The sequence below is a fragment of the Scyliorhinus canicula genome, chromosome 4 (assembly GCF_902713615.1).
Source record: "Scyliorhinus canicula chromosome 4, sScyCan1.1, whole genome shotgun sequence".
Taxonomy (NCBI): Eukaryota; Metazoa; Chordata; class Chondrichthyes; order Carcharhiniformes; family Scyliorhinidae; genus Scyliorhinus; species Scyliorhinus canicula.
In genome coordinates this window covers 224,121,294-224,143,630 of record NC_052149.1, presented here as the reverse complement: position 1 = coordinate 224,143,630, position 22,337 = coordinate 224,121,294, and the positions used below count along the sequence as shown (strand labels likewise).

The following is a 22,337-nucleotide window of genomic DNA, read 5'->3' as shown; positions in this document are numbered from 1 at the left end:
ATGGTAGTACCCTGGCATTCCTGCTGCCACCTTGGCACTGCCAACCTGGCACCTTGGCATTGCCAACTAGGACCATTGGCAGTGCAACTTTGGCACCTGTGCACTGCCATCCTGGCATTGCCAGGGTGCCTTGGTGGTACTGCCACTCTGTCAGGGGTACTGCCAGTGTGACAGGCTGGCATTGCCAAGATGCCCGGAAGTCAGATTGCCTGTGCCAGGGATCAGGTTCAGGGACCCTTTCCCTTAAGAGGTGGGGCTCACAGATCCCTTAAGAGGTAAGTTGGAGACGCCCGGAGGCCATGCTGGGGTGGAAAATGTCTGTTTAAAATCCCGACCATTTTCTTATTCATTATTTTACTTTCGCCTGTCTCTGCCTCTAAAGTCCCATGCTTATTTTTACAATCCCTTCTTTTTTTAATACTTGGTTCCATATTTCATGCTCGTTCACTGTAATATTCTATTTTCTCCCTTTTATCATATTTTTTAGTTATCTTTCTGATTTTTAAACACTCCCAATTCTCGGGCTTACTACTCAACAACATTAGAAGCTAATTCTTTTAGTCTAATTGCCATCATTAACTTCTGTAGTTAACAGTGCTACAGTCATGCTATCGCTTTGCCAGTGGAGCTTTTATTTTCATTTAAATGGTTATCATTACTTAGCTACCATCATACGTATTAATCTAATTTCCCAATCTATCTCAAAAAATTTACCCCTCATACATGAGGGATGAGGGAAATGCATTTGACGTAGTCTACTTGGACTTCAGCAAGACTTTTGATAAGGTCCCACATGGGAGATGGGATCCAAAATTGGATGAATGACAGGAAGGAGAGGCTGATGGTCCAGGGGTCATTGTTTTGGCTGGAAGCCTGTTTCCAGTGTCTTGTTCAATATTGTATTGATTCCAAAGTGTTGAGTTCAGTACAGGTTATAATCCTCCTGCGCTGGTAATTGAACTTTGGAGAAAGTGAAAAGCAATGGGGTTGATACACTTGGCGGCAATATATACCCCCGCCAAGAAACTCCTGGTTGACAGTTAAAAAAAAAGAAATTAAATTCGCATTTTACTCTGAAAAAGAACAAAACGTTCGAACGGCACCTATTTAGGACGTGCACGCAAAAGACGGGCGAGTCCTTTGATAGCTTTCTCACCGATCTCGGGCGGAATTCTCCGACCCCCCGCAGGACCGGGGAATCGCCCGGGGCCGGCGTAAATCCCGCCCCCACCATGGCGAAGGCGGAAGAGACCCCCCCTACCGCACATGCGCCGGTGGTGACGTCAGGGGCTGCTGATGCTCCGGCGCATGCGCGAACCGGTGAAGGCCTTTCAGCCAGCCCCGACGCCGAGCGGCTGGCATCAGACGGCATGGCGCCAACCACTCCGGCGCGGGCCTAGCCCTTTGTGGAGGACCGACGCCGGAGTGGTTGGCGCCACTCCGCTAAGCCGGGACACCCCACCCCGCCGGGTAGGGGAAAATCCCAGCCCTCAAGTTGCAAGCACAAATTTGTAATTTTGCGACGTTAAATTCCTCAATGATTCGAGATCAGATTGTCTTCAGAATTAATAATGATAAGATGCATGAACGTCTCTTACGGGAGAATAAGCTTCAGTTAGAAGACTGAAATTTGCCATCTGAGTGAATTAGCTGCACAGCATATAAACACATTGAATGCACATTGGCACGAAAATAGGGAGCGATGCTGACGTCATTGATGCTGTGACGCACTTGAAAGTAAAACATGGGGCTGGATTCTCAGATTTGGAGACTACGTCCTGACGCCGGCGTGGAAACGGTGACGTTTTACGATGGACAAAACGGCACAAAACTGCCACCAATCCTCCGTCTGGTGGGGGGCTAGCAGGCATGTGGCATAGAGCACCCGGTTCTAGATGCCAATACGGCCGGAGAATTGGCGGGTCTGTGGCCGCGCATGCGCACGGTGGCGGCCTGCAGCAACCGCGCTGTGCAACATGGCGTCGGCTGGGCATGGACCCGGCCTGCTAAATAGTGCCCCTTTTGGCCATTTTCGTCACCCGCCCCCCCAGACCGCCCCCCACCAGTGCCACCAGTCCCCGCAAAAGCCCCCCTGCCCATGGATCAGCTCTCCCCCGACGGTGGCGCTGCTGGACTCAGTCTGCAGCCGCCACACCAATTTCCCGGAAAAAAATAGCATGAGTGACCCACGCCTTCGGGAATGCGGCCCATTGGGATAGTAGCATCAGGGGAGGGCCTCAGGTAACTTCGTTTTGGACGGGAGGAATATCGCAATGGCGGTGCTGACCCCAGTTTTGTGGATTCTTCAGCCGATCGGCAAATGCGATTTTGGCGTCGGAGACCGGAGAATCCCGCCCATGGTCTCAGCAGCGGCGGCCATTTTAAACACTTGCCAGAAGCTGCCAGTACTCGTAAAAGATGTGGAAATAGGCACCTACCGAGACAATGTCCAGCATTTTGAAAAATTGGCATGAAATGCAAAGGCAGAAACTATTTTGCCAAAAAATATTTTACAAACAAGAAAGTTAATCTAGAAAAGTCCAACAATCCTGTTGATATTAACTTAGATGGCACATTTTTCATCGATGTAATCTCGAGTGAAGACAGGGCCAAACAGTGAAGCCAAACAGTAAAATGTTGTCTGTAGAAACAAAAAGTTGTAAAATTGATATTGCAACGGTAACGAAAGATAACTGGACAGTTTTGTTAGTAAGTAAATCACTCAGCAATGTTAGACACAGGAGCAAGAGCGTATCTCATCAGCATCAATGACGTTGAAGCAATGAAAATAAAACCCAGACTATTAACCAAGGTGGTCTTCTTGAAGGACTATAATGGTCAGAAAATTGAAACATTAGGCTTGTATGAACTCAATGTCCAAGTAAGAGATAAAGTTCAGAAAGTCAAATTCATCATAGTAGCTACAGATCGTGAGTCGCTGCTAAGTATTGAAGCGTTTGAAGCACTAGGACTGGTGAGAAGACTGTAGAGCAATGACTGTGCACTGAGCACGCAAAGTGGTGGGAGGAGTCCATTGTGCAGGCGTTTCCAGAACTTTTTCAGGGTTTTGGTATTCATTGCCATTCACCTACAAGATTCAACTCAAGAATGGTGCTCAACCAGTGATACATACTCCGAGAAGAGTCCCAGCACCATTATGTGACTGTCTAAAAGCTAAATTAGACAGAATGACAAGCCTTGGTGTGATCAAAAAGATCGAAGAGTTAACAGATTGGATCAATTAATGTGGTGTATTAAAAAACAAAATAATGCTTTCAGGACATGCATGGATCCTAAAGATCTCAATGCAAGCATAAAAAGGGAACACTATCCAATACCTAAGGAAAAGGAGATCACAAGTGAGATGTCAAGTGCGACATATATAAGCAAATTTGATGCTTCGCACAAATTCTGGTAACTCAAGTTAGATGAAGAGAATACTAACTTTGTACGTTCAATACTCCATTTGGTAGATATTGCTTTCTTTGTGTGCTCTTTACATAATCTCAGCACCAGAAATATTCCACAGAGCGATGGAGCACATTGTTTAAGGCTTTCAGGGTGTTCGAATATATGTCGATTACATCATCATTTGGGGTTCCACATATGAGGAACACAATGAAAGGCAGAATGTCGAGAAAAATGGGCTACGTCTTAACAAGGCCAAATGTCAATTGGGTGTGAAGGACATAACGTTCTTAGGAGACAGTTTGTGTGCTCAAGGGATAAAGCCTGATGACAAGAAAATACAAGCCATTATGAATATGCTTCAACCAACAGGCAAAAAGTGAGTACTGAGAGTATTAGGCATGATTAATTTTATTGGTAAATTGATTCCATACCTCTCAGCGAAGACAGCATGTCTTAGAGAAGTTCTAAAAAAAAGTGAATAACTTCACTTGGACAGACAACATGAACAAGAGTGGATCATATTGAAAACAGCTCCAGTTTCGACCTGACCAAGGACACAAAAATGTTGATAGATGCGTTGAAGAATGGTTTCAGTGCAGTTTTGCTGTAACAGGAAATTGGAAGGCAGTAGGCTATGCATCCAGATTAATGACTGACTCTGAGTGCCTCTATGCTCAAATTAAAAAAGAATAGGATTAGTCAATGGATTAGAGAAATTCAACAGTTACATGTATGGCCCACCGACTTTCCTTGTAAAAAAAAACCTGAGTGAGATGTTAACTCGCATCTAAAGGATGATATTGAAACTTCAGTGGTTTGACTTTGACTTGATCTATACACCGGGCAAGCATATTGAAGTACCCGATGCACTATCCAGAGCTACAGCAGCACTGGATGGCGATTCCATGGGAGAGGATGTGCAAGTTCATGTGGATATGATCACAGAGACACTACCAGTGTCAGATGCAATTTCAAAATTGATTGTTTCAGAAATTGGAAAAAAGATGAAGTTCTGCAAATGGTGATACATAATTTCAACAATGGATGGCCGAAAGATACATACTCCAAGTATCATAATATATGATCAGAGGTAAGTGCAGCAAATAATTTGTTACTAAGACAACATAGAATCGTTATTCCACAGTCTCTGCGCAACGAAATACTGCATAGGATTCATGAGGGCCACCTTGGGATTGAGAAATGCAAGAGTAGAGTGCAAGATACGATATAATAGTCAGGAATAAATAAAGTATATAGACAGTGGTGGACAAGGGCACCACTTGTCAACGATACCAATATCGACAAGCAAAGGAACCAATGGAGATGGGCAAAATTGTGTCAGTTCTTTGAAGGGAAAGAATATTTGCAATAGTTGACTGCTATTCGAACTATCCTGAAGTGGCACAATTGTCAAGCTTTTAAGCCAATTGTGTTATTATGCACACAAAAGCAATATTTGAATGCCATGGCATTTCTCAGGGCATCATGAGTGCCAATGGTTGTAACAGATGGAAGGCATTTACACAGCATTATGACTTCAAACATGTAACATCAAGTCCATTGTATCCTCAGTCTAATGGCAAAGCGGAAAAAGATGTGCAGGTAGTTAAACAACTACTGCAAAAATCCATGGACAGTCATGATCATCCATATCTAGAATTGTTCAGCTATCAAGCATCACTTTTAAGTAGTGGTTTGTCGCCATCAGAACTGTTAATGAGTTGAAAGTTAAGAACAATTCTGCCATGCCATACCAAACAGCAAGTAAATCAAAAGATACGGAATCAGCTGCAATCTCAGAAGAAGAAGCAGTAGAGTTACTATGACAAAATCAGAAAATGTTGGAAAATCTCAGCAGGTCCGACAGCATCTGTAGGGAGAGAAAAGAGTGAATGGTTCGAGTACAGATGACAGATATACCATTGGCCTCCGTAACCATTGTATCTACCAGCTCTGCTACCTTAAGAGATCAATGTACATGCACATGAAGGTACCCCGATCCTCGGGTTACTATGACAAGTCAACCAGGGCTCTGGAACCTTTAAATCCGAATGATGTAGTGAGGGTGGAGGATCTTGATGGTTGGTTGAAATGTGCAACAGTAGTACGGAACATAGGTCCAAGAACTTATACTGTAGTCACGGAGCAAGGACAGCTAAGGAGGAACAGACGGGCACCCCTGAAAGTTAAACAACCTGTTACTCAACTGCAAACAGACGATGTCTATGAAAACTTGTATTCTTCAAAACCAACACAACCAAAGGAAGAAACAAATATCATTGCACAGTCTGAAGTTCCGAACAGTAATATGGTCATTCCAGTTGCACCTATAGAAATGCAAGACTGTCAAGCAGATTCATCAGATCTATCGAGATTAAGAAAATGAACAAGGCACAGAAATAAACCAGAAAGAGTGAATCTGTAATTGGACAATATATCTGTACATGATAGAAAGTATTGTGCTATGCATATCATGTATAATATTTATTGAAATTATGTATATGAATTTTTGTTCAAAATCTCAAGGAAAGGGGATGTAGTGATATGCATAAGCAGTTGTACATGTAAATATGTTTGACAACCGACCACTAGGTGGCAGGCAAGCTATACATGTGACACTGCAACCTAGGGGGAGTCTGTAGAAGTTATCGTAGTTAGTTGTGTTTTGTGATTAGCATTAGTTTCCAATCCACGTTTTGTTATACAATAATAAATTTGACTAGTCTATCCTTAGTGCACCGACTTAATCATTGCCCATGTACTAGAGCATAACACCTGGGGAGCACCGAGGATCGGGGTATCTTCGTGTGCATGTATATTGATCTCTTAAGGTAGCAGAGCAGGTGGATACAATGGTTAAGGAGGCCTATGATATGGCCTGTTTTTATTAGCCGAGGCATGGAGTTTAAGAGCAGTGAGGTTATGATGGAAATGTATAAAACATTGGTTAGGCCACAGCTACAGTATTTTGCGCTGTTCTGGAATCCATATTGTAGGAGGGATGTAATAGCAGAGGAGATTTACCAGGATGTTGCTTGGGCTGGAGAGTTTTAGCTATGAAGAGAGATTGGTTGACTTGGATTGTTTTCTGGGAGTAGAGTAGACTGTGAGTGGACATGATTGAGATGTATAAAGGTATGAGGGGCATAGATAGAGTAGACAGGAAGAAATGTTTCGCCTTGGTGGATGGGTCAATGACCAGGGAACATACAGTTAAGGGCAGGAGCAGGAGGTTTAGAGTGGATGTAAGGAAAAACGTTTTAACCCCGAGGGTGTTGGGAGTTTGGAATTCGCTGCCTAAAAGGGTGGTGGAGGCAAAGACCCTCATACATTTAAGAAGTATTTAGATGTGCACTTGTGATCCAAGAGCACACAAGGCTAAGTTCTGGAAAATGGGATTAGAATGGTTAGGTGGTTGTTTTTGACCGATGCAGATGTGATGGACCTTTTCTGTGCTGTATAATTCTGTGACTCTATGATTTTATGACCTCCATAATATCTGTTTAAACTTTAGGATCTAGTTTCATAATAACCCCATCATTTTCAAACTTAATATGGAATTCTATCATCCTATGATCTTTCCCCTAGTGGATCCTTTCCTACAAGTTTGCTAATTAACCATGTCTCATTATACAATCTGAGGGGTAGGATTTTCCTCCCCTTCCCACCTTGCAGATCGTCTGATCCTACTGAAAAATCAATGGACTTTTGCTGGCCAGTCACATCCCCTGTGTGAGTACTTCCATGGCAGGGTCAGAATATCCCGGTCTAGGTATAAAATAATCTGTTCCCAAGTTGGCTCCTCAACATATTGTTATGAAAAAGCTGTTTTGGGGACATTTAATGAAGCTATGGTGGCTCACAAAATACTCCCAATGTTTTCTTCCCTTTCTTATTTCTTAGCTCCACCCATCTACTGATGCTGCAACTTGATTTTCTGGGCTAAGAACCTTTCTGACTACGTTGTCTCATTCTTTATTACCATCTCCTTTCCTACTTTTCAAATCTTTTCTAAAAGTTAACTGCCTTTGAATATTTGGTCCCCAACCTGGATCATCCTGCAAACATGTCTCAATAATGACCATTTATTAAAGATCCATTTATCTCTACCAATACCATTTATTCACCTATTTGGTCATGAACTCTTCCAGTGTTCCGCTATAGTATCTGTAGAAACCAACTATTTTCGGATACACCTGATAGGTAAAAGATGGCTATTTAGCGTAAAATATTAAGCCGCAGTTTTAAATACCCATTTTAAATTCACTCGTAACCTCAGATCATCACAAAACATATAGCTTCAATAGAGACACAAAACAGCATGACACAGCATAATTCACTTTTACTGAGCTCCATTGTTCTAGCAAATACATTTGCAAGACAGTGTGACATTAAAACACAAGCCGTACCAGATATCAATCCAAGGACAGGGCAGGCACCATAGCAACATTAAGGTGCTATTGCCTACAATGTGGCTAACAGCAAAGTCAGCAGAAGTCCTTTTAAACTGGTCGTGACAGCTAACTGTCAAATCAAACTCATTTGATTCTAACCCAAACCAATTACAATGACTTAGAGGTGTAGATAGATGGCTAAAGACTGATATGATTTCCTGTAACCGTGAAGGTCCTACGGCCATCTTTATCCGGATCATTCTATACTTTGATCTTAACTATTCGCTATCTCTATTTTTCACTTTTCCACTCTAACTCTTGAAGTAAATGCAAGCTGTTGTGCTGTAAGCAAGAAACCATTTCTGTATTATTTTAAAAGTTAAATTGTGTACAAGTTGCTTCTCTTTAAGTTCTTTTTGCTCGCCAGACTTATTGGAGCAAAGTATTTAAGTGACTCTCAATTGTAATCAAATAGAGGTAATAAACGATTCTTGTTTGCATCCAAGTTTTAACTCAAATTTCTACTGAGTTTTATTATCGCACGTTCCTCACTAATTCTGCATTGTACCTGTTGAACAATGGGAAAGACTGAGGATCCATCGCCACTGTAACTGTGATGCCCTTACCCACCTGAGTCACCATTACATCCTCCATTCTATGATCACTGATTAGAATTGCTTCTTAATCTGTCAAAATGTCCAAGTAACTCCCCCCGCACCTCCTCCCTGATGCACTGTAATGTCTACAAAAGAGGGCAGTTCAGTTGGAGAAAATGGAAGGTGTACCTCAAAACATTTTGTCACATAAAAGTGTGTCATGACATATAAAAGATTGAGAAACACTGGTCTACATCTTGGAGTCCAGCTCAACAACTCCAGGTTGAAATTCTTCAGGTTGCTGACAATTACTGGAGATGTAACGTGTAGCACGGCAGCACAAGTGGATAGCACTGTGGCTTCACAGCGCCAGGGTCCCAGGTTTGATTCCCTGTTGGGTCACTGTCTGTGCGGAGTCTGCACGTTCTCCCCGTGTGTGCGTGGGTTTCCTCCGGGTGCTCCGGTTTCTTCCCACAGTCCAAAGATGTGCAGGTTAGGTGGATTTGCCATGCTAAATTGCCCTTAGTGTCCAAAAACGTTAGGAGGGGTTATTGGGTTACGGGGATAGGGTGGAAGTGAGGGCTTAATGTGGGTCAATGGGCCGAATGGCCTCCTTCTGTATGTTCTATGTGGTTGCCTAGAATCACATTGCACTCCATAAGCTCTCACAGTCTACAGGTGTGGTACACCTCTTGTACAGCCATCTCTGTCTAACCTTGTTTTAACTATGTAATTGTGCCCATCATGTGTTTGACAGCATTTGCTGCTTTTTGGGTAATTTGCACACAACCAGGTCCCACATGCAGCAACTAAGCTGAATAATCAGATCATCTGTTTTGGAAGTGTTCCTCAAATAGTGCCGTGGGATTTTGTAAAACACCCAACTGAACAGCTTTCGCCATTTAATATTGCATCCAAAAGGTGGTATCTCAAACAATTGGATTTTCTACTTTTCAGCAGCGATTACACTTCAAAAGTTCTTACATTACTTTACAGCACTTTTGGACATCCTGAGGTCATTAAAGGAACTTTATAAAAGCAATTGCTTCTTTGATTTGTTCTATCAAAGAGTAAGGGTAATCTTGCAAACACAGATTCTGGTTTGGGCCATTAATCCATAACCATCAGAGTCAAATTAAGACCATTGATTTTTTTCTGTTAAAACACAAAAATTACTTCTGGCCTTTGCTTCCCTGGTAGCCAGTGACGAATACTGCTGGCATGGAGGGAGTCAAAGCCCCCGAAGTCGGAGGACTGGATATTGGACATGGTGAGCTTCCTCAGTCTGGAGAAAATTAAGTTCGCTCTGAGAGGGTTACTGTCAGGGTTCGCCTGGAGGTGGCAACCATTTATCGACTTCTTCGCGGAAAATTAATCATCAGCAGGGAGGGAGCGGGAGGGAGGGGTCAGAGTAACGTAGATTAAGGGGTTAATTAGGCGGTCCTTGTGGGATGGGAGCTGGTCTTTGCACTATGTTGATTGTTTTTTGCACCTCTTGTACAGCCATCTCTGTCTAACCTTGTTTTAATTATGTAATTGTGCCCATCATGTGTTTGACAACATTTGCTGCTTTTTGGGTAATTTGCACACAAACAGGTCCCACATGCAGCAACTAAGCTGAATAATCAGATCATCTATTTTGGAAGTGTTCCTCAAATAGCGCCGTGGGATTTGTTCTGTACTGTTGCTGTTTACTATGCCAAAATGCCTCAATAAAATTGTTTATTTAAAAAAAAACACAAAAATTACAATAGTGGGGGCCAGTTTAGCTCACTTAGCTGGACAGCTGGTTTGTGATGCAGAACAAGACCAACAGCGTACGTTCAATTCCTGGACCGGCTGAGGTTATTCATGAAGGCTCCACCTCCTCAACCTTGCCCCTCGCCTAAAGTGTGGTGATCCTCAGGTTAAATCCCCACCAGTTAGCTCTCCCCCTCAAAGGGGAAAGCAGCCTTTGGTCTTCTGGGACTATGGTCACTTTACACAAGTAGGCATAAAAAATAAATTTTGACAGGATGCTATAAACATAATTGCAAAGCATTTATAAAGTCTCCTATAAAATTGATGGCTATAGAAAACAAGAGATTAGGCAAAAATAATTTATTTAAATATAAATATGAACAATAGTAACATCTATCATGAGAGATATCATAAATAATACTTTCACATTACGATTACTGGTGAATTCCAACAATGTCTCATTGAGATGAGTGATAAAATAAATAAATAAATACGATAGTATTTTTATATTCCTTTAAAAAGAGAAGATAAGACATTCAATTAATGAGAGCAATTATTTTGACAATATCTACACTTGTTTTGATTTGAATTAAATACTTTGTCAATTACATTTGTTGGTTTGTGTGTATCACACACATACATATATTATATCTATTTATACACACACACATATATACACACACACACATATATACGTCACATGCTGAAACTTTCCTTTTTCAAATGATTTGCAGTTTGACCTCCAATCCAGTGTTATTCAGTGTTTATTTGCCTTCTGCTGTGATTATTTCTGTTAATGCCTTGTAAGAGATTCATGAACCTTTCCAGGAACTCTCTTGATCTCACTCTGGTCACTTCAGGCTGTTGGCAATGTATTCTTGTCAACTAAATATATTTGGGAAAGTATCATTAGTCAAGTGACAGTTCAAAACATTAAAGATGTTTCTGAAATTCAAATAAAAGTGAAACATACCGTGTTTTCCTTTTCTCTTTCTAAGTTCGACAGGATACGTTCCATAACAACTCTAAGTTCACCCTGACTGTCAACAGTCATATTGACGTTCCTCAGCCCTTCGTGGAACTTATCAAGAACTTCATTCCGACATCCACTATCCTGATGGAGAGAAGAATGGAGAGATGATGATAGTCTTTTCACTTTGGGGATTTGCCCTGTATTTAACATGAAATAATGGCAATCTCTTCTGTTTGTCAGGCATTACTTCTCATCCCATCTAAGAATCTGTCCTTGGCCCACTCTTCTTCCTCATACTGACCATTACGAACATTAAATGCAGACAGGAGGTTGGCTTCTATGTGTGCACTGATGGCTCCCAGCTATACCTATGTTGACCCTTTTGATACACTGCTATCAGAATCGTTGGCTGAGATTCTCCTTTTGGGAGATTATGGATGGCATTCTCCGTCCTCCCAGCCCCGATTTCCGGCATGGTGCGCCCTCGCCGGGAGCGGATCTCTCCATTCCTGTAGCTGCGTGGAGGATCCCGCCGATGGAGAATCCCACAGTATGTTCTCCCGCCAGAGGTGAATTGGAACTGATTTGTGCTCCCAGAAGTAATTCCCTTTCCCTCGCCATGCAAATTTATGCATGGAGAGAATTACGAGGGATTCTCGAGGGAATCCCGCAATCAGCCGCCATTTTGAGTAGACAGTCCGATACCGAGGTCCTGCTGCTGCCCACTCCCCAATCGCATCACAAAGCAGCCTCCTCCCCACCCACCCCCACATCACAAATCAGCCCACCACCCCCGTATTTTCTGGGTCACCCCCGTCCCCAAGTATTGGGGGTGACCCGACCAGCCTCCTCCCAGAGACTCCCAAAATAAAGGACCCCCCAGAGAACCCTGAATAAAGGGTGCTCCCCCAGAGACCCCCTGAATAAGGAGACCTCCCCAAAGATCCCCTGAATAAAGGGAGCTCCCCAGAGACCTCTTGAACAGGGGGTTCCCTAAATAGTGGGAGCCCCCACAGGGGCCCCCTGAATAGGGCCCCCCAGAGATTCCCTGAATAGGGGGAGCCCCCACAGTGACACCCTAAATAGGGAGGGGCATTAGGACCCTTTTTTATCCATTTACATCATTCCGCTGGTGTGCAGGCGTGATCCCGATCCCACCATCATGGTGGACTGAGGCATCACAAATGGATCGACGCCAGCTCTAGACATCCTGTGATGCATTGGCAACCCTGTACCAGTGGCAGCTGCAGAGAATCCAGACTCTGTCACTCTACAACCTTAGATAGACTGTAGATTAAGCCACTGCTGCTATCAACGAATTATTAATTAAATTGCTATGGTCCAATAACAATCACTTTTTTAAATGTGAATTACATTGAAAAGGTTTAATGGCATTTACATTTTCAGGCAATTGCATTGTTGAACGGGGAATGGGTATTGGTATATCTATAAAATGCGATCACCGTCTGTGCCTGGTGGACCCTGAAGAGACCAGGGTACTTTATCGACCCCTTTAATCACATTTTTGTTTAATGTTTAAAGTTTCCTTTGCAATTTGTGTTTTGTTTCATGCAGTGCCCCTTTAAGTTCTGCTCTTTTGATTTGTCCCTCAGCTTGGACAATTTAGTTTAATTGGTTTATGAAGAAATTGGGGCCGCCTTTGATGCCCGGTTGTCATTGCAGGGATTGGAGTGCTTTATCAGCCCCTCTAATCACACTTTGGTTTCATATTTTAAGTTTCCGTTGCAATTTGTTTTTACTTGAATCATTAGCCTTTAAGAGGCTGCTCTTTAGATTAGCCTTTAGTTTAATTGGCTTAACACAACATAGTACAAACGGGACAATTTTATTTGGTTTCCATTGTTGGAGGAGGTTGCTCTTTTGTTTAGCTTATTGAATTGGGTATATGCAAAATTATAAATAAGAACAACCCCATTAATAACATTTTAGTTTGAGGTTGGCCTTCTTGAAAGTGAATCCTCAGAAAGCATCGGTGATGCTCGATCAATGACTCCAGAAGCGAGATTGGACGACAATTGAAGGCTTGATTGGACTAGATGTTTCCCCCAGCAGCGCAGGTACAGAATGCAGCTGCTGGGGAGACACAGGCTCTTATACTCCGCCTTACTGGGCAGAATCAGCAGGCAGGCTTCACCAATGAACTTGCTGTCTCAGGTACCTCCCACACCAATGGTCTTACAGCATCAATCTGGGTACCATAATACCCCTAATACCGACGACCACATTCACCCACTGTCAAAAAAAGAGTCCGGTGGGGGTGGTGGTCTTGCGTTATACAGTGGTAGAGGTTGAGGTTATGGTGGTACCCGGTATACATTAGTACAGTGTTTTGCCTCGTTACATGCCGCAACTATTTACAGTCTTTATTTACATTCAAAATGAAGCAATTAGTCGATTGGGGGCCCTGGTCTTCCTCTGCGATCGTCGGAGTTTCGGTGGTGATGCAGGCGCCGGCTTGGGCATCCATGGCTCCGGGACCGTGGCTTCAGTTTCTTCGGCAGCTTCATCACCCCTAGATGGGACCAGTGGGAGGACTAATCCACCTGGGAAGGGGGCGGCTGTGGGGTGCGCCGGTGGGAGGGAGGGTGGGGTTGGTGGTGGGGGTGTGGGTGGGGATCCAGCGGGCATCAGGTCCCGTAGTGAGACCGTATCCTGACGGCCGTCGGGGTTCGCCACGTAGGTGTACTGAGGGTTAGCGTGAAGGAGGTGAACCCTCTCGACCAATGGGTCCGACATGTGCGCCCTCATGTGTTAGCAGAGCAGGATGGGTCCAGGAGCTGCCAGCCAGGTTGGGAGCGAGGTCCCGGAGGAGGACTTCCTAGGGAAGACAAGGAGACATTCGTGAGGTGTTTGGTTGGTCGTGGTACACAGCAGTGATCGGATGGAGTGGAGAGCATCCGGAAGGACCTCCTGCCAACGGGAGACTGGGAGATTCCTGGACCGTAGGGCCAGTAGGACGATCTTCCAGAACGTTCCGTTCTTCCTCTCTACCTGTCCATTTCCCCGGGGGTTGTAACTGGTCGTCCTGCTCGAGGCAATGCCCTTGCTGAGCAGGAATTGACGCAGTTCGTCGCTCATAAACGAGGACCCCCAATCGCTGTGTATGTAGGCGGGGAAACCGAACAGTGTAAAGATACTGTGGAGGGCTTTTGTGACACTGGCTGCAGTCATGTCGGGGCAGGGGATGGCGAATGGGAACCGGGAATACTCTTCAATCACGTTCAGGAAATACGTGTTGCAGTCGGTGGACGGGAGGGGCCCTTTGAAGTCCATACTGAGGCGTTCAAAGGGACGGGAAGCCTTTATCAGGTGCGCTTTCTCTGACCTGTAGAAGTGCGGCTTGCACTCCGCGCAGATTTGGCAGTTCCTGCTGGCGGTCCTGACCTGCTCGATGGAGCAGGGCAGGTTGTGGGTCTTGATGAAATTGAATAATCGAGTGACCCCCGTGTGGCAGAGGTGCTCGTGGAGGGTGTGGACTCGGTCCACTTGTGCGTTGGCACATGTGCCGCGGGATAGGGCATCAGGAGGCTCATTTAGCTTCCTGGGACGATACAAGATCTCATAGTTATAGGTGGAGAGCTTGATCCTCCACCGTAAGATCTTATCGTTCTTTATCTTGCCTCGCTGTGCATTATCGAATATGAAAGCAACCGACCATTGGTCAGTGAGGAGAGTGAATCTCCTGCCGGCCAGGTAATGCCTCCAGTGCCGCACAGCTTCTACTATGGCCTGGGCCTCGTTTTCAACAGAGGAATGGCGGATTTCTGAAGCGTGAAGGGCGCATGAGAAGAAGGCCACGGATCTGCCCGCTTGGTTGAGGGTGGCCGCCAGAGCTAAGTTGGATGCGTCGCTCTCGACTTGGAAGGGAAGGGATTCATAAATTGCGTGCATTGTGGCATTTGCGATGTCCGCTTTGATGCGGCTGAAGGCCTGCCACGCCTCTGCCGACAGGGGGGAAAAGCGTGGATTGAATTAGTGCGCGGGCCTTGTCCCAATAGTTGGGGACCCACTGGGCATAATATGAAAAAAAATCACAGGCAGCGTTTCAGGGCCTTGGAGCAGTGGGGGAGGGGAAACTCCATGAGGGGGCGCATGCGTTCGGGATCAGGGCCTGTAGCTCCATCATGCACTACGTAGCTGAGGATGGCTAGAAGGTCGGTGCTGAACACGCATTTGTTCTTGTTGGAGGTTAGATTAAGGATTTTTGCGGTATGGAAGAATTTTCGGAGGTTGGTGTCGTGGTCCTGTTGGTCGTGGCCGCTGATGGTGACGTTATCGAGGCACGGAAACGTGGCCAGCAAATCGTACCGGTGAACCATTCGGTCCATCGCCCGTTGGAAGACCGAGACTCCATTTGTGACACCGAAGGGAACCCTTAGGAAGTGATAGAGCCGCCCATCTGCTTCGAAGGCAATGTATTCGCGGTCGCTAGGGTGGATGGGGAGCTGGTGGTAGGCGGACTTGAGATCCACCTTGTATTGTACAATCTGATCGAGCAAATCAGATATGCGGGGGGGGGGGGGGGGGGGGGTATACGCGTCGAGCTGCCTATACCTGTTGATGGTCTGACTATAATCGATGACCATCTTATGCTTCTCCCCGGTCTTTACAACCACTACTTGAGCTCTTCAGGGACTGTTGCTAGCCTCAATAATATCTTCCTTCAGTAACCGCTGGACACCCGACCTAATGAAGGTCCGGTCCTGGGCACTGTACCGTCTGCTCCTGGTGGCAACGGGTTTGCAATCCGGGGTGAGGTTCGCAAAAAGGGAAGGCAGATCGACCTTGAGGGTCGCGAGGCTGCAGACAGTGAGGGGGGTATAGGGCCGCCGAATTTAAAAGTTAAACTCTGGAGGTTACATTGGAATTCTAACCCTAGGAGCGTGGCAGGGCAGAGGTGAGGGAGGACGTAGAGCTGGACATTTTTGAATTGCCTTCCCTGCAGTATATGGTTCGCTACGAAGAACTCTTTGATCTCTACAGAGTGAGACCCAGAGGCCAGGGAGATTTTGGGTGGAGGGTAAGAGAACAGCGAATTACCGTGTTGGGGTGTATGAAGCACTCTGTGCTCCCAGAGTTGATCAGGCAGGATGTTTCGCGCCCGTTGATGAGCACGGCCGTCGTCGCTGTTGAGAGCTTTCGGGGCCGAGACTGCTCCAGGGTCACCGAGGCGAGTCGTGGTAAAAGTTAGAGATTTTCCTCGGGCAGTGTGTGGCCATCCAAATCCGGGTCCTGAGACTCCAGCCAAGGTGGCAGCGCCCACTGGTTGCACATGGCTGGGGGTGTGCAAGATGGCAGTGCCCATCTGTCGCACATGGTCCCTGGGAAACAAGATGGCGGCTTGGGAAAAGGAAGATGGCGGCGCCCTCTGGCTGCACGTGGCTCATGGAGAGAGTTGTGGTGGCGGTCCTGGTTCACCCCCGGAGACCGCAGCGACTGCCCATGCCTGGCATACTGCCACGAAATGGCCTTTTTTGCCGCACCCTTTGCAGGTGGAGAAGCGGGCCGGGCAATGCTGCCGGGGGTGCTTGGCTTGCCCTCAAAAATAACAGCAGGGCCCCCTTAGGTTGCCTGGCAGCTGCGAGGCGCAAGCTTGTGGGCGGATGGGGGATGCATCGGGGTCAGCCGCGGGGGGGTTCCACGCTGCCCAAGGGGCTGCCGCAAGGTCGGGGATGTACGCGCCGGCGTTTCGGGAGGCCTCATCCAGGGAGCTAGCAAGGGCCCGTGCCTCCTTGAGGCCGAGTGTCTCTTTCTCCAGCAACCGCTGGCGGATTTGGGAGGACAGCATACCTGCAACGAATGCATCCCAGATTAAAAGTTCTGTATGGTCGCTGGCTGAAACTTGCGTGCATGTCACAGTTCCTACCTAATACCAGGAGCGCACGGTAGAATTCATCCAGCAATTCCCCGGGGATGTGTCACCTCGTCGCTCGCAGATGTCGGGCGTAGACCTGGTTCACTGGGCTAATATATCGCGCGATTCTCCGCTCCTGGCTGTCGTGAAATTGGCCGACTTTCACGACGGCCTCGGAGCCCGCTCCCCGCACCTAATTCACCCCCACTCGGGGGGCTAGGAGCGGCGCTCCGTTAATCTCGGCAGCGCCGAGAATGACGCGACGGCAGCGCCTGTATGACGTCAGCCACGCATGCGCACGTTGGCCGGCTCCAACCCGCGCATGCGTGGCTGAGGTCACGACGCTGACGGCTCAAACCCGCGCACGCGCGGTGGCCGTCTTTCCCCTCAGCCGCCCCGCAAGACGTGAAGGCTTGATCTTGCGGGGCGGCGGAGGGGAAATAGTGCGTCCGATTGGGACGCCGGCCCGACGATCGGTGGGCACCGATCGCGGGCCTGTCCCCTCCCGAGCACAGTCGCGGTGCCCTTTCCCAAAAGGCCACCTACAAGCCCCAAACGGGCATCTCCACACCCGTTTCACGACGGCAGCGACCAGGTGTGGTTGAAGTCATGAAACGGTCGCGAACGGCAGGCCGCTCGGCGCATCCGGGTCAGAGAATCGCCGGTCGCAGTGAAAAACGGCGAGCAGCGATTCTTCCGAGCGTGGGGGGGAGAATCGGGGGGGGGGGGGGCGCGAGGGGGTCGTAAAATTTGTCGGGGGGCCCGCCCGTGATTCTCCCACGCCGCGTGGAGAGCGGAGAATCGCGCCCATAGTATCCTTTTAACAGGGCCATCGCGGCATCGAAATTGTCCGCATCCTCAATGAGGGTGTAGATCTCTAGGCTCACCCTCGAGTAGAGAATTTGCATCTTCTGGGGAGACACCGGCTCTTATACTCCGCCTTACTGGGCGGAACCAGCAGGCAGGCTTCATCAATAAACTCGCTGTCTCAGGTACCTCCCACACCAATGTTCTTACAGCATCAATCTGGGTACCGTAATACCCCTAATACCGACTGCCACAATCGGGTCCTGGCGGAGTCCCTGGTCGTGCACTCAGATCCTGCAGGGGCCAACTGGCAGGTATGTTCACAGACATCTTCAAACTCTCCCTACTGTGTTCTGAGGTACCCATTTGCTTCAAGAAGACGGCCATCATACTGGTGCCAAAGAAAAACCAGGCAACATGTCCCAATGACTACCATCCGGTGACCTTGACAGCTATCATTATGAAGTACTTCAAGTGATTGGTCATGAGACACATCAACTCCATATTCCCAAAGTGCCTTGATCCACTGCCGGTACAACCGTTTCACAGCAGACACCATTTCCCTGGACCTACACTCAGCCCTGGAGCATCTCAAAAACAATGACTCCTACGTCAGACTCCTATTCATTGATTACCGCTCTGCCCACAACACCATAATCCTAGCCAAGATCATATCAAAACTCCAAAACCTAGGACGTGGCTCCTCCCTCTGCAACTGGATTCCTGGCCCATAGATCACAATCAGTAAGGATAAACGACAACACCTCCTCCACGATAGTCCTCAATACCTGGGCCCCCAAAGCTGCATACTTAGCCCCCTGCTATACTCCCTATACACACAAGACTGGTGTTGCAAAATGTGGCTTCAATCCCATCTACACATTTACTGATGACACAACTGTAGTGGGTTGGATCTCGAGCAACAATGAGTCAGAGTACAGGAGAGAGATAGAGAACCTAGTGGAGTGGTGTAACAACAATCTCCCTCTCAATGTCAGCAAAGCTAAGGAGCTGGTTATTGATTTCAGGAAGCAAAGTATCGTACACACCCAAGTCTGCATCAATGGTGTATGTATATCACTTATTGTCACAACAAGGCTTCAAATGAACTTACTGTGAAAAGTCCCAAGTCGCCACATTCCGGCGCCTGTTCGGGGAGGCTGGTACGGGAACGGTACCGAGGTGGAGATGATTAACAGCTTCAAATTCCTAGTGTGCACATCACCAACAATCTGTCGTGGTTCACCCATGTCGATGCTACTCCCAAGAAAGCACAACAACACTATACTTGTTCAGGACACTAAAGAAATTTGGCATTTCCACACTGACTCTTACCAATTTTTACTGATGCACCATTGAAAGCATCCTATCTGGCTGCCTCACAGCCTGGTATGGCAACTGCTTGGCCCAAGACCATAAGAAATTGCAAAGTCATGAACACAGCCCAGTCCATCTCACGAAACCACCACCCATCCATTGACTCTGTTTACACCTCCCGCTGCCTTAGGAAAGCAGCATAATCAAAGATCCCTTCCACCCGGGTTATTCTCTCTTTCAACCTCTTCCGTCAAGCAGGAGATACAAAGTCTGAGAACACACACTAAAAGGTTCAAGAACTGCTTCTTCCCCGCTGTTACCAGTCTCCTGAATAACCCTTTTATGGACTGTACTGATCTCTCCACACATCTTCTCTGCTGAGTAGTACTACACTCCGTATGCTCACACGATGCCTGTGTCTATGTATTTCAATTGTGTATTTATGTCCTATGTCCTATGTTTTTTCATGTCTGGAATGATATGTCTGGACTGTATGCAGACAATACTTTTCACTGTACCTCAGTACACGTGACAATAAATCAAATCCACATCCAATCCAAATGGGGCAGCATTTGGATCAGAAATAGGAGAGGAGAAAGGCAGAGGTAATGTTGTGGGAGTGGGAAGAGATGCCATTGTCGATGATACTCCGGTTAGGTAGGTAAGGATGGAACCAGGTGAGTGAAGTTGGAGAAGGATGGTGTATTGAACCCCGCCAAGCACGGCATATTGTGCTCCCTGATTTATAGAACCGCACAGCACTCTTAGAAGGCCCTTCATGTCTGTGTCAGCTCTCTGAAAGTTCAGCTCCCTTGTTTCACCCAATGCTTTTTCTGAAAAGGTTTTTTTTAAGTGTTCATCTAATTCCATTTTGAAAGTTGCTCTGAGATTAGGCCATTCACATTGTGCATTCTAGATCACAACAACTCACTGGAAAAAACATTTTTTGTCTTCTTCTTACTCACTTTTTTGACAATGATTTCAATTTGGTATTCTCTGGCTACTGGTCTTCTTGTTTAGATTGACACTTAGCTGCCAAAGTAATAGCTAAACACTGTAGCTGCTTGCAAAGAAGGCCGCCCACCATCTTCTCAGCCCAGCTACGAACTGGCATAAATGCAGCCTTTTCATAGAATTTACAGTGCAGAAGGAGGCCATTCGGCCCATCGAGTCTGCACCGGCTCTTGGAAAGAGCACCCTACCCCAGGTCAACACCTCCACCCTATCCCCATAACCCAGTAACCCCACCCAACACTAAGGGCAATTTATCATGGCCAATCCACCTAAACTGCACATCTTTGGACTGTGGGAGGAAACCGGAGCACCCGGAGGAAACACACGCACACACGGGGAGGATGAGCAGACTCTGCACAGACAGTGACCCAAGCCGGAATCGAACCTGAGATCCTGGAGCTGTGAAGCGATTGTGCTATCCACAATGCTACCGTGCTGCCCCACTAATGGTGTGGGAGTGGGAAGAGATGCCATTGTCGATGATACTCCGGTTAAGTAGGTAAGGATGGAACCACTGCTACCCCACCTTTTCAATGCTTTCTACTTCATCAGAACATTTGGGTTGAGTTTTCCCAGCCCCCTGGTAGTGAGAGCCAAGGCAATGGTGGAGGAGGGGAAGCTGCACACAATGGTACCCCGACACATTCCTGCCACCGGGGAACATTGTCAGTGGGTCAGGGATGCGGATCATCTGACCACTCCACAGTGACGGGCAGCCAGTTATAATAGTTAAGGACCCAATTAAGTGGTTTTGCAGCCTCACCAGCATTTTACCAGTTGCAGAGCTGGAATTTACTAAGTGTGGAGACCACCAGCTCAATGGAGATGGTCTCGTTGTGGGAGTTGGGAGCTATCAGGGCCGGAATCTCCACGACGCAATGACAGGGTCACAGGCGGGAAAGGTCCCACTCACAGCCTCAGAATTCTATTGGCTAGGTTTACCCTCCGCTTCGAGAGACTATCGGCTTTGCTCCTCTGAACTTCTCATTTAAATCCAGGGCTCTGTGGGTGTCTCCATGTCTCAGAAACACTTACCTCACCCAATGAGGAGCTGACTCTTTACACCTACCAGCCACCTGGAAGCTCGCTAAGGATGGCGAGTGTACAGGCAGTCAATAATGAAGCAACCTCCAGGAAGATTGTAACACTTCTGCAGGCAAGCACAGGCTTGGGACTCCTATTTGACCCTGATATCGGAGTCCTGAAGCCTGTAAGAAAATCCAACCCAATGTTTCAAGTAATTCTTCAATTTGTCTTGTATCAAAACTAGGTGCCTTACCAGGTTAATCATTGGTGTATCCATATTCCTTGGCAAAGCCTAAAAGGAATGAAATTTATTTACATTTAGATCTGACAAAAGACAATGAATGTATATTAAGTTCAAGAGGAGTTAAAGCTACTTCTCAAAACACGTCGCAAAATTGAAGGGACAGGGGAAAGGTGGGTTGGATAATTTCCAAGGCACAGTGGCACTGTGGGATAAGCTGCAAGGTTCCTGCTACGGGGTGTCCACAGGCGGAATTCTGATCTAAACTTTACATCTGTGGAACGATGAACAGACACTCCCCCCTCAGGGCAGGAGGAAAATGCTCCATTCTTTCTACTAGTTAGCATTTGACTGGAACTCGAGGGTGAAGGGTAACAACATCTTCAGCCTGGTCTTGTAGCTAAAGTTCTGCTCTCTGCTCTGCAGCACAGGGAGAGCCAGGGTGAAAACAATTAAATAAATCCCTGAAGTAAATTTGTCATAAAATGTTGTAAATTTTTCAAAGTTCAAGAAGAAACACATTGTTATTCACTGTCAACATAAACTGAACTTACCTTTAAAATCTTATCTTCGTAAGTTCTAATGTCCTGTAAAATCTCTGTAATCCTTGAAGAAGCACGGCTGCCATAGTTACAGTAACCAAACAAAACCAGAATGTATAGAGAGATCATTTTGTTACTAAAGATGCTCATTAAGTACTTGCTTTATGCTGTTGTTACAATTAAAATGCACATCTGTAATTCTTTTTTAGATACTAAACACGGAAATGATGTTCCTGCAGAACAGGTAGAGAATACCACTTGCAGTTATAAAGTGTTTTCATTTCTCATAGCCATTGCAACCCTGTTTGTGCTTTCTATTTCCTCTTAAGAAAAATGCTTACTCTGGAGAAACCAAGGATTATCTGGTACAGAGTAGTTCCTAATTTTGTTGACTGAAGTTC

At 46.4% G+C, this 22,337-nt stretch overlaps 1 non-coding gene across 1 annotated transcript; it reads left to right on the top strand.

Moving 5' to 3' along the window:
• The first annotated feature begins 906 nt into the window (after positions 1 to 906).
• Positions 907 to 1,042, top strand: LOC119965542. The gene has a single exon (XR_005460551.1). It is a non-coding gene; the product is annotated as a small nucleolar RNA SNORA36 family (small nucleolar RNA).
• Positions 1,043 to 22,337: the final 21,295 nt, after the last annotated feature.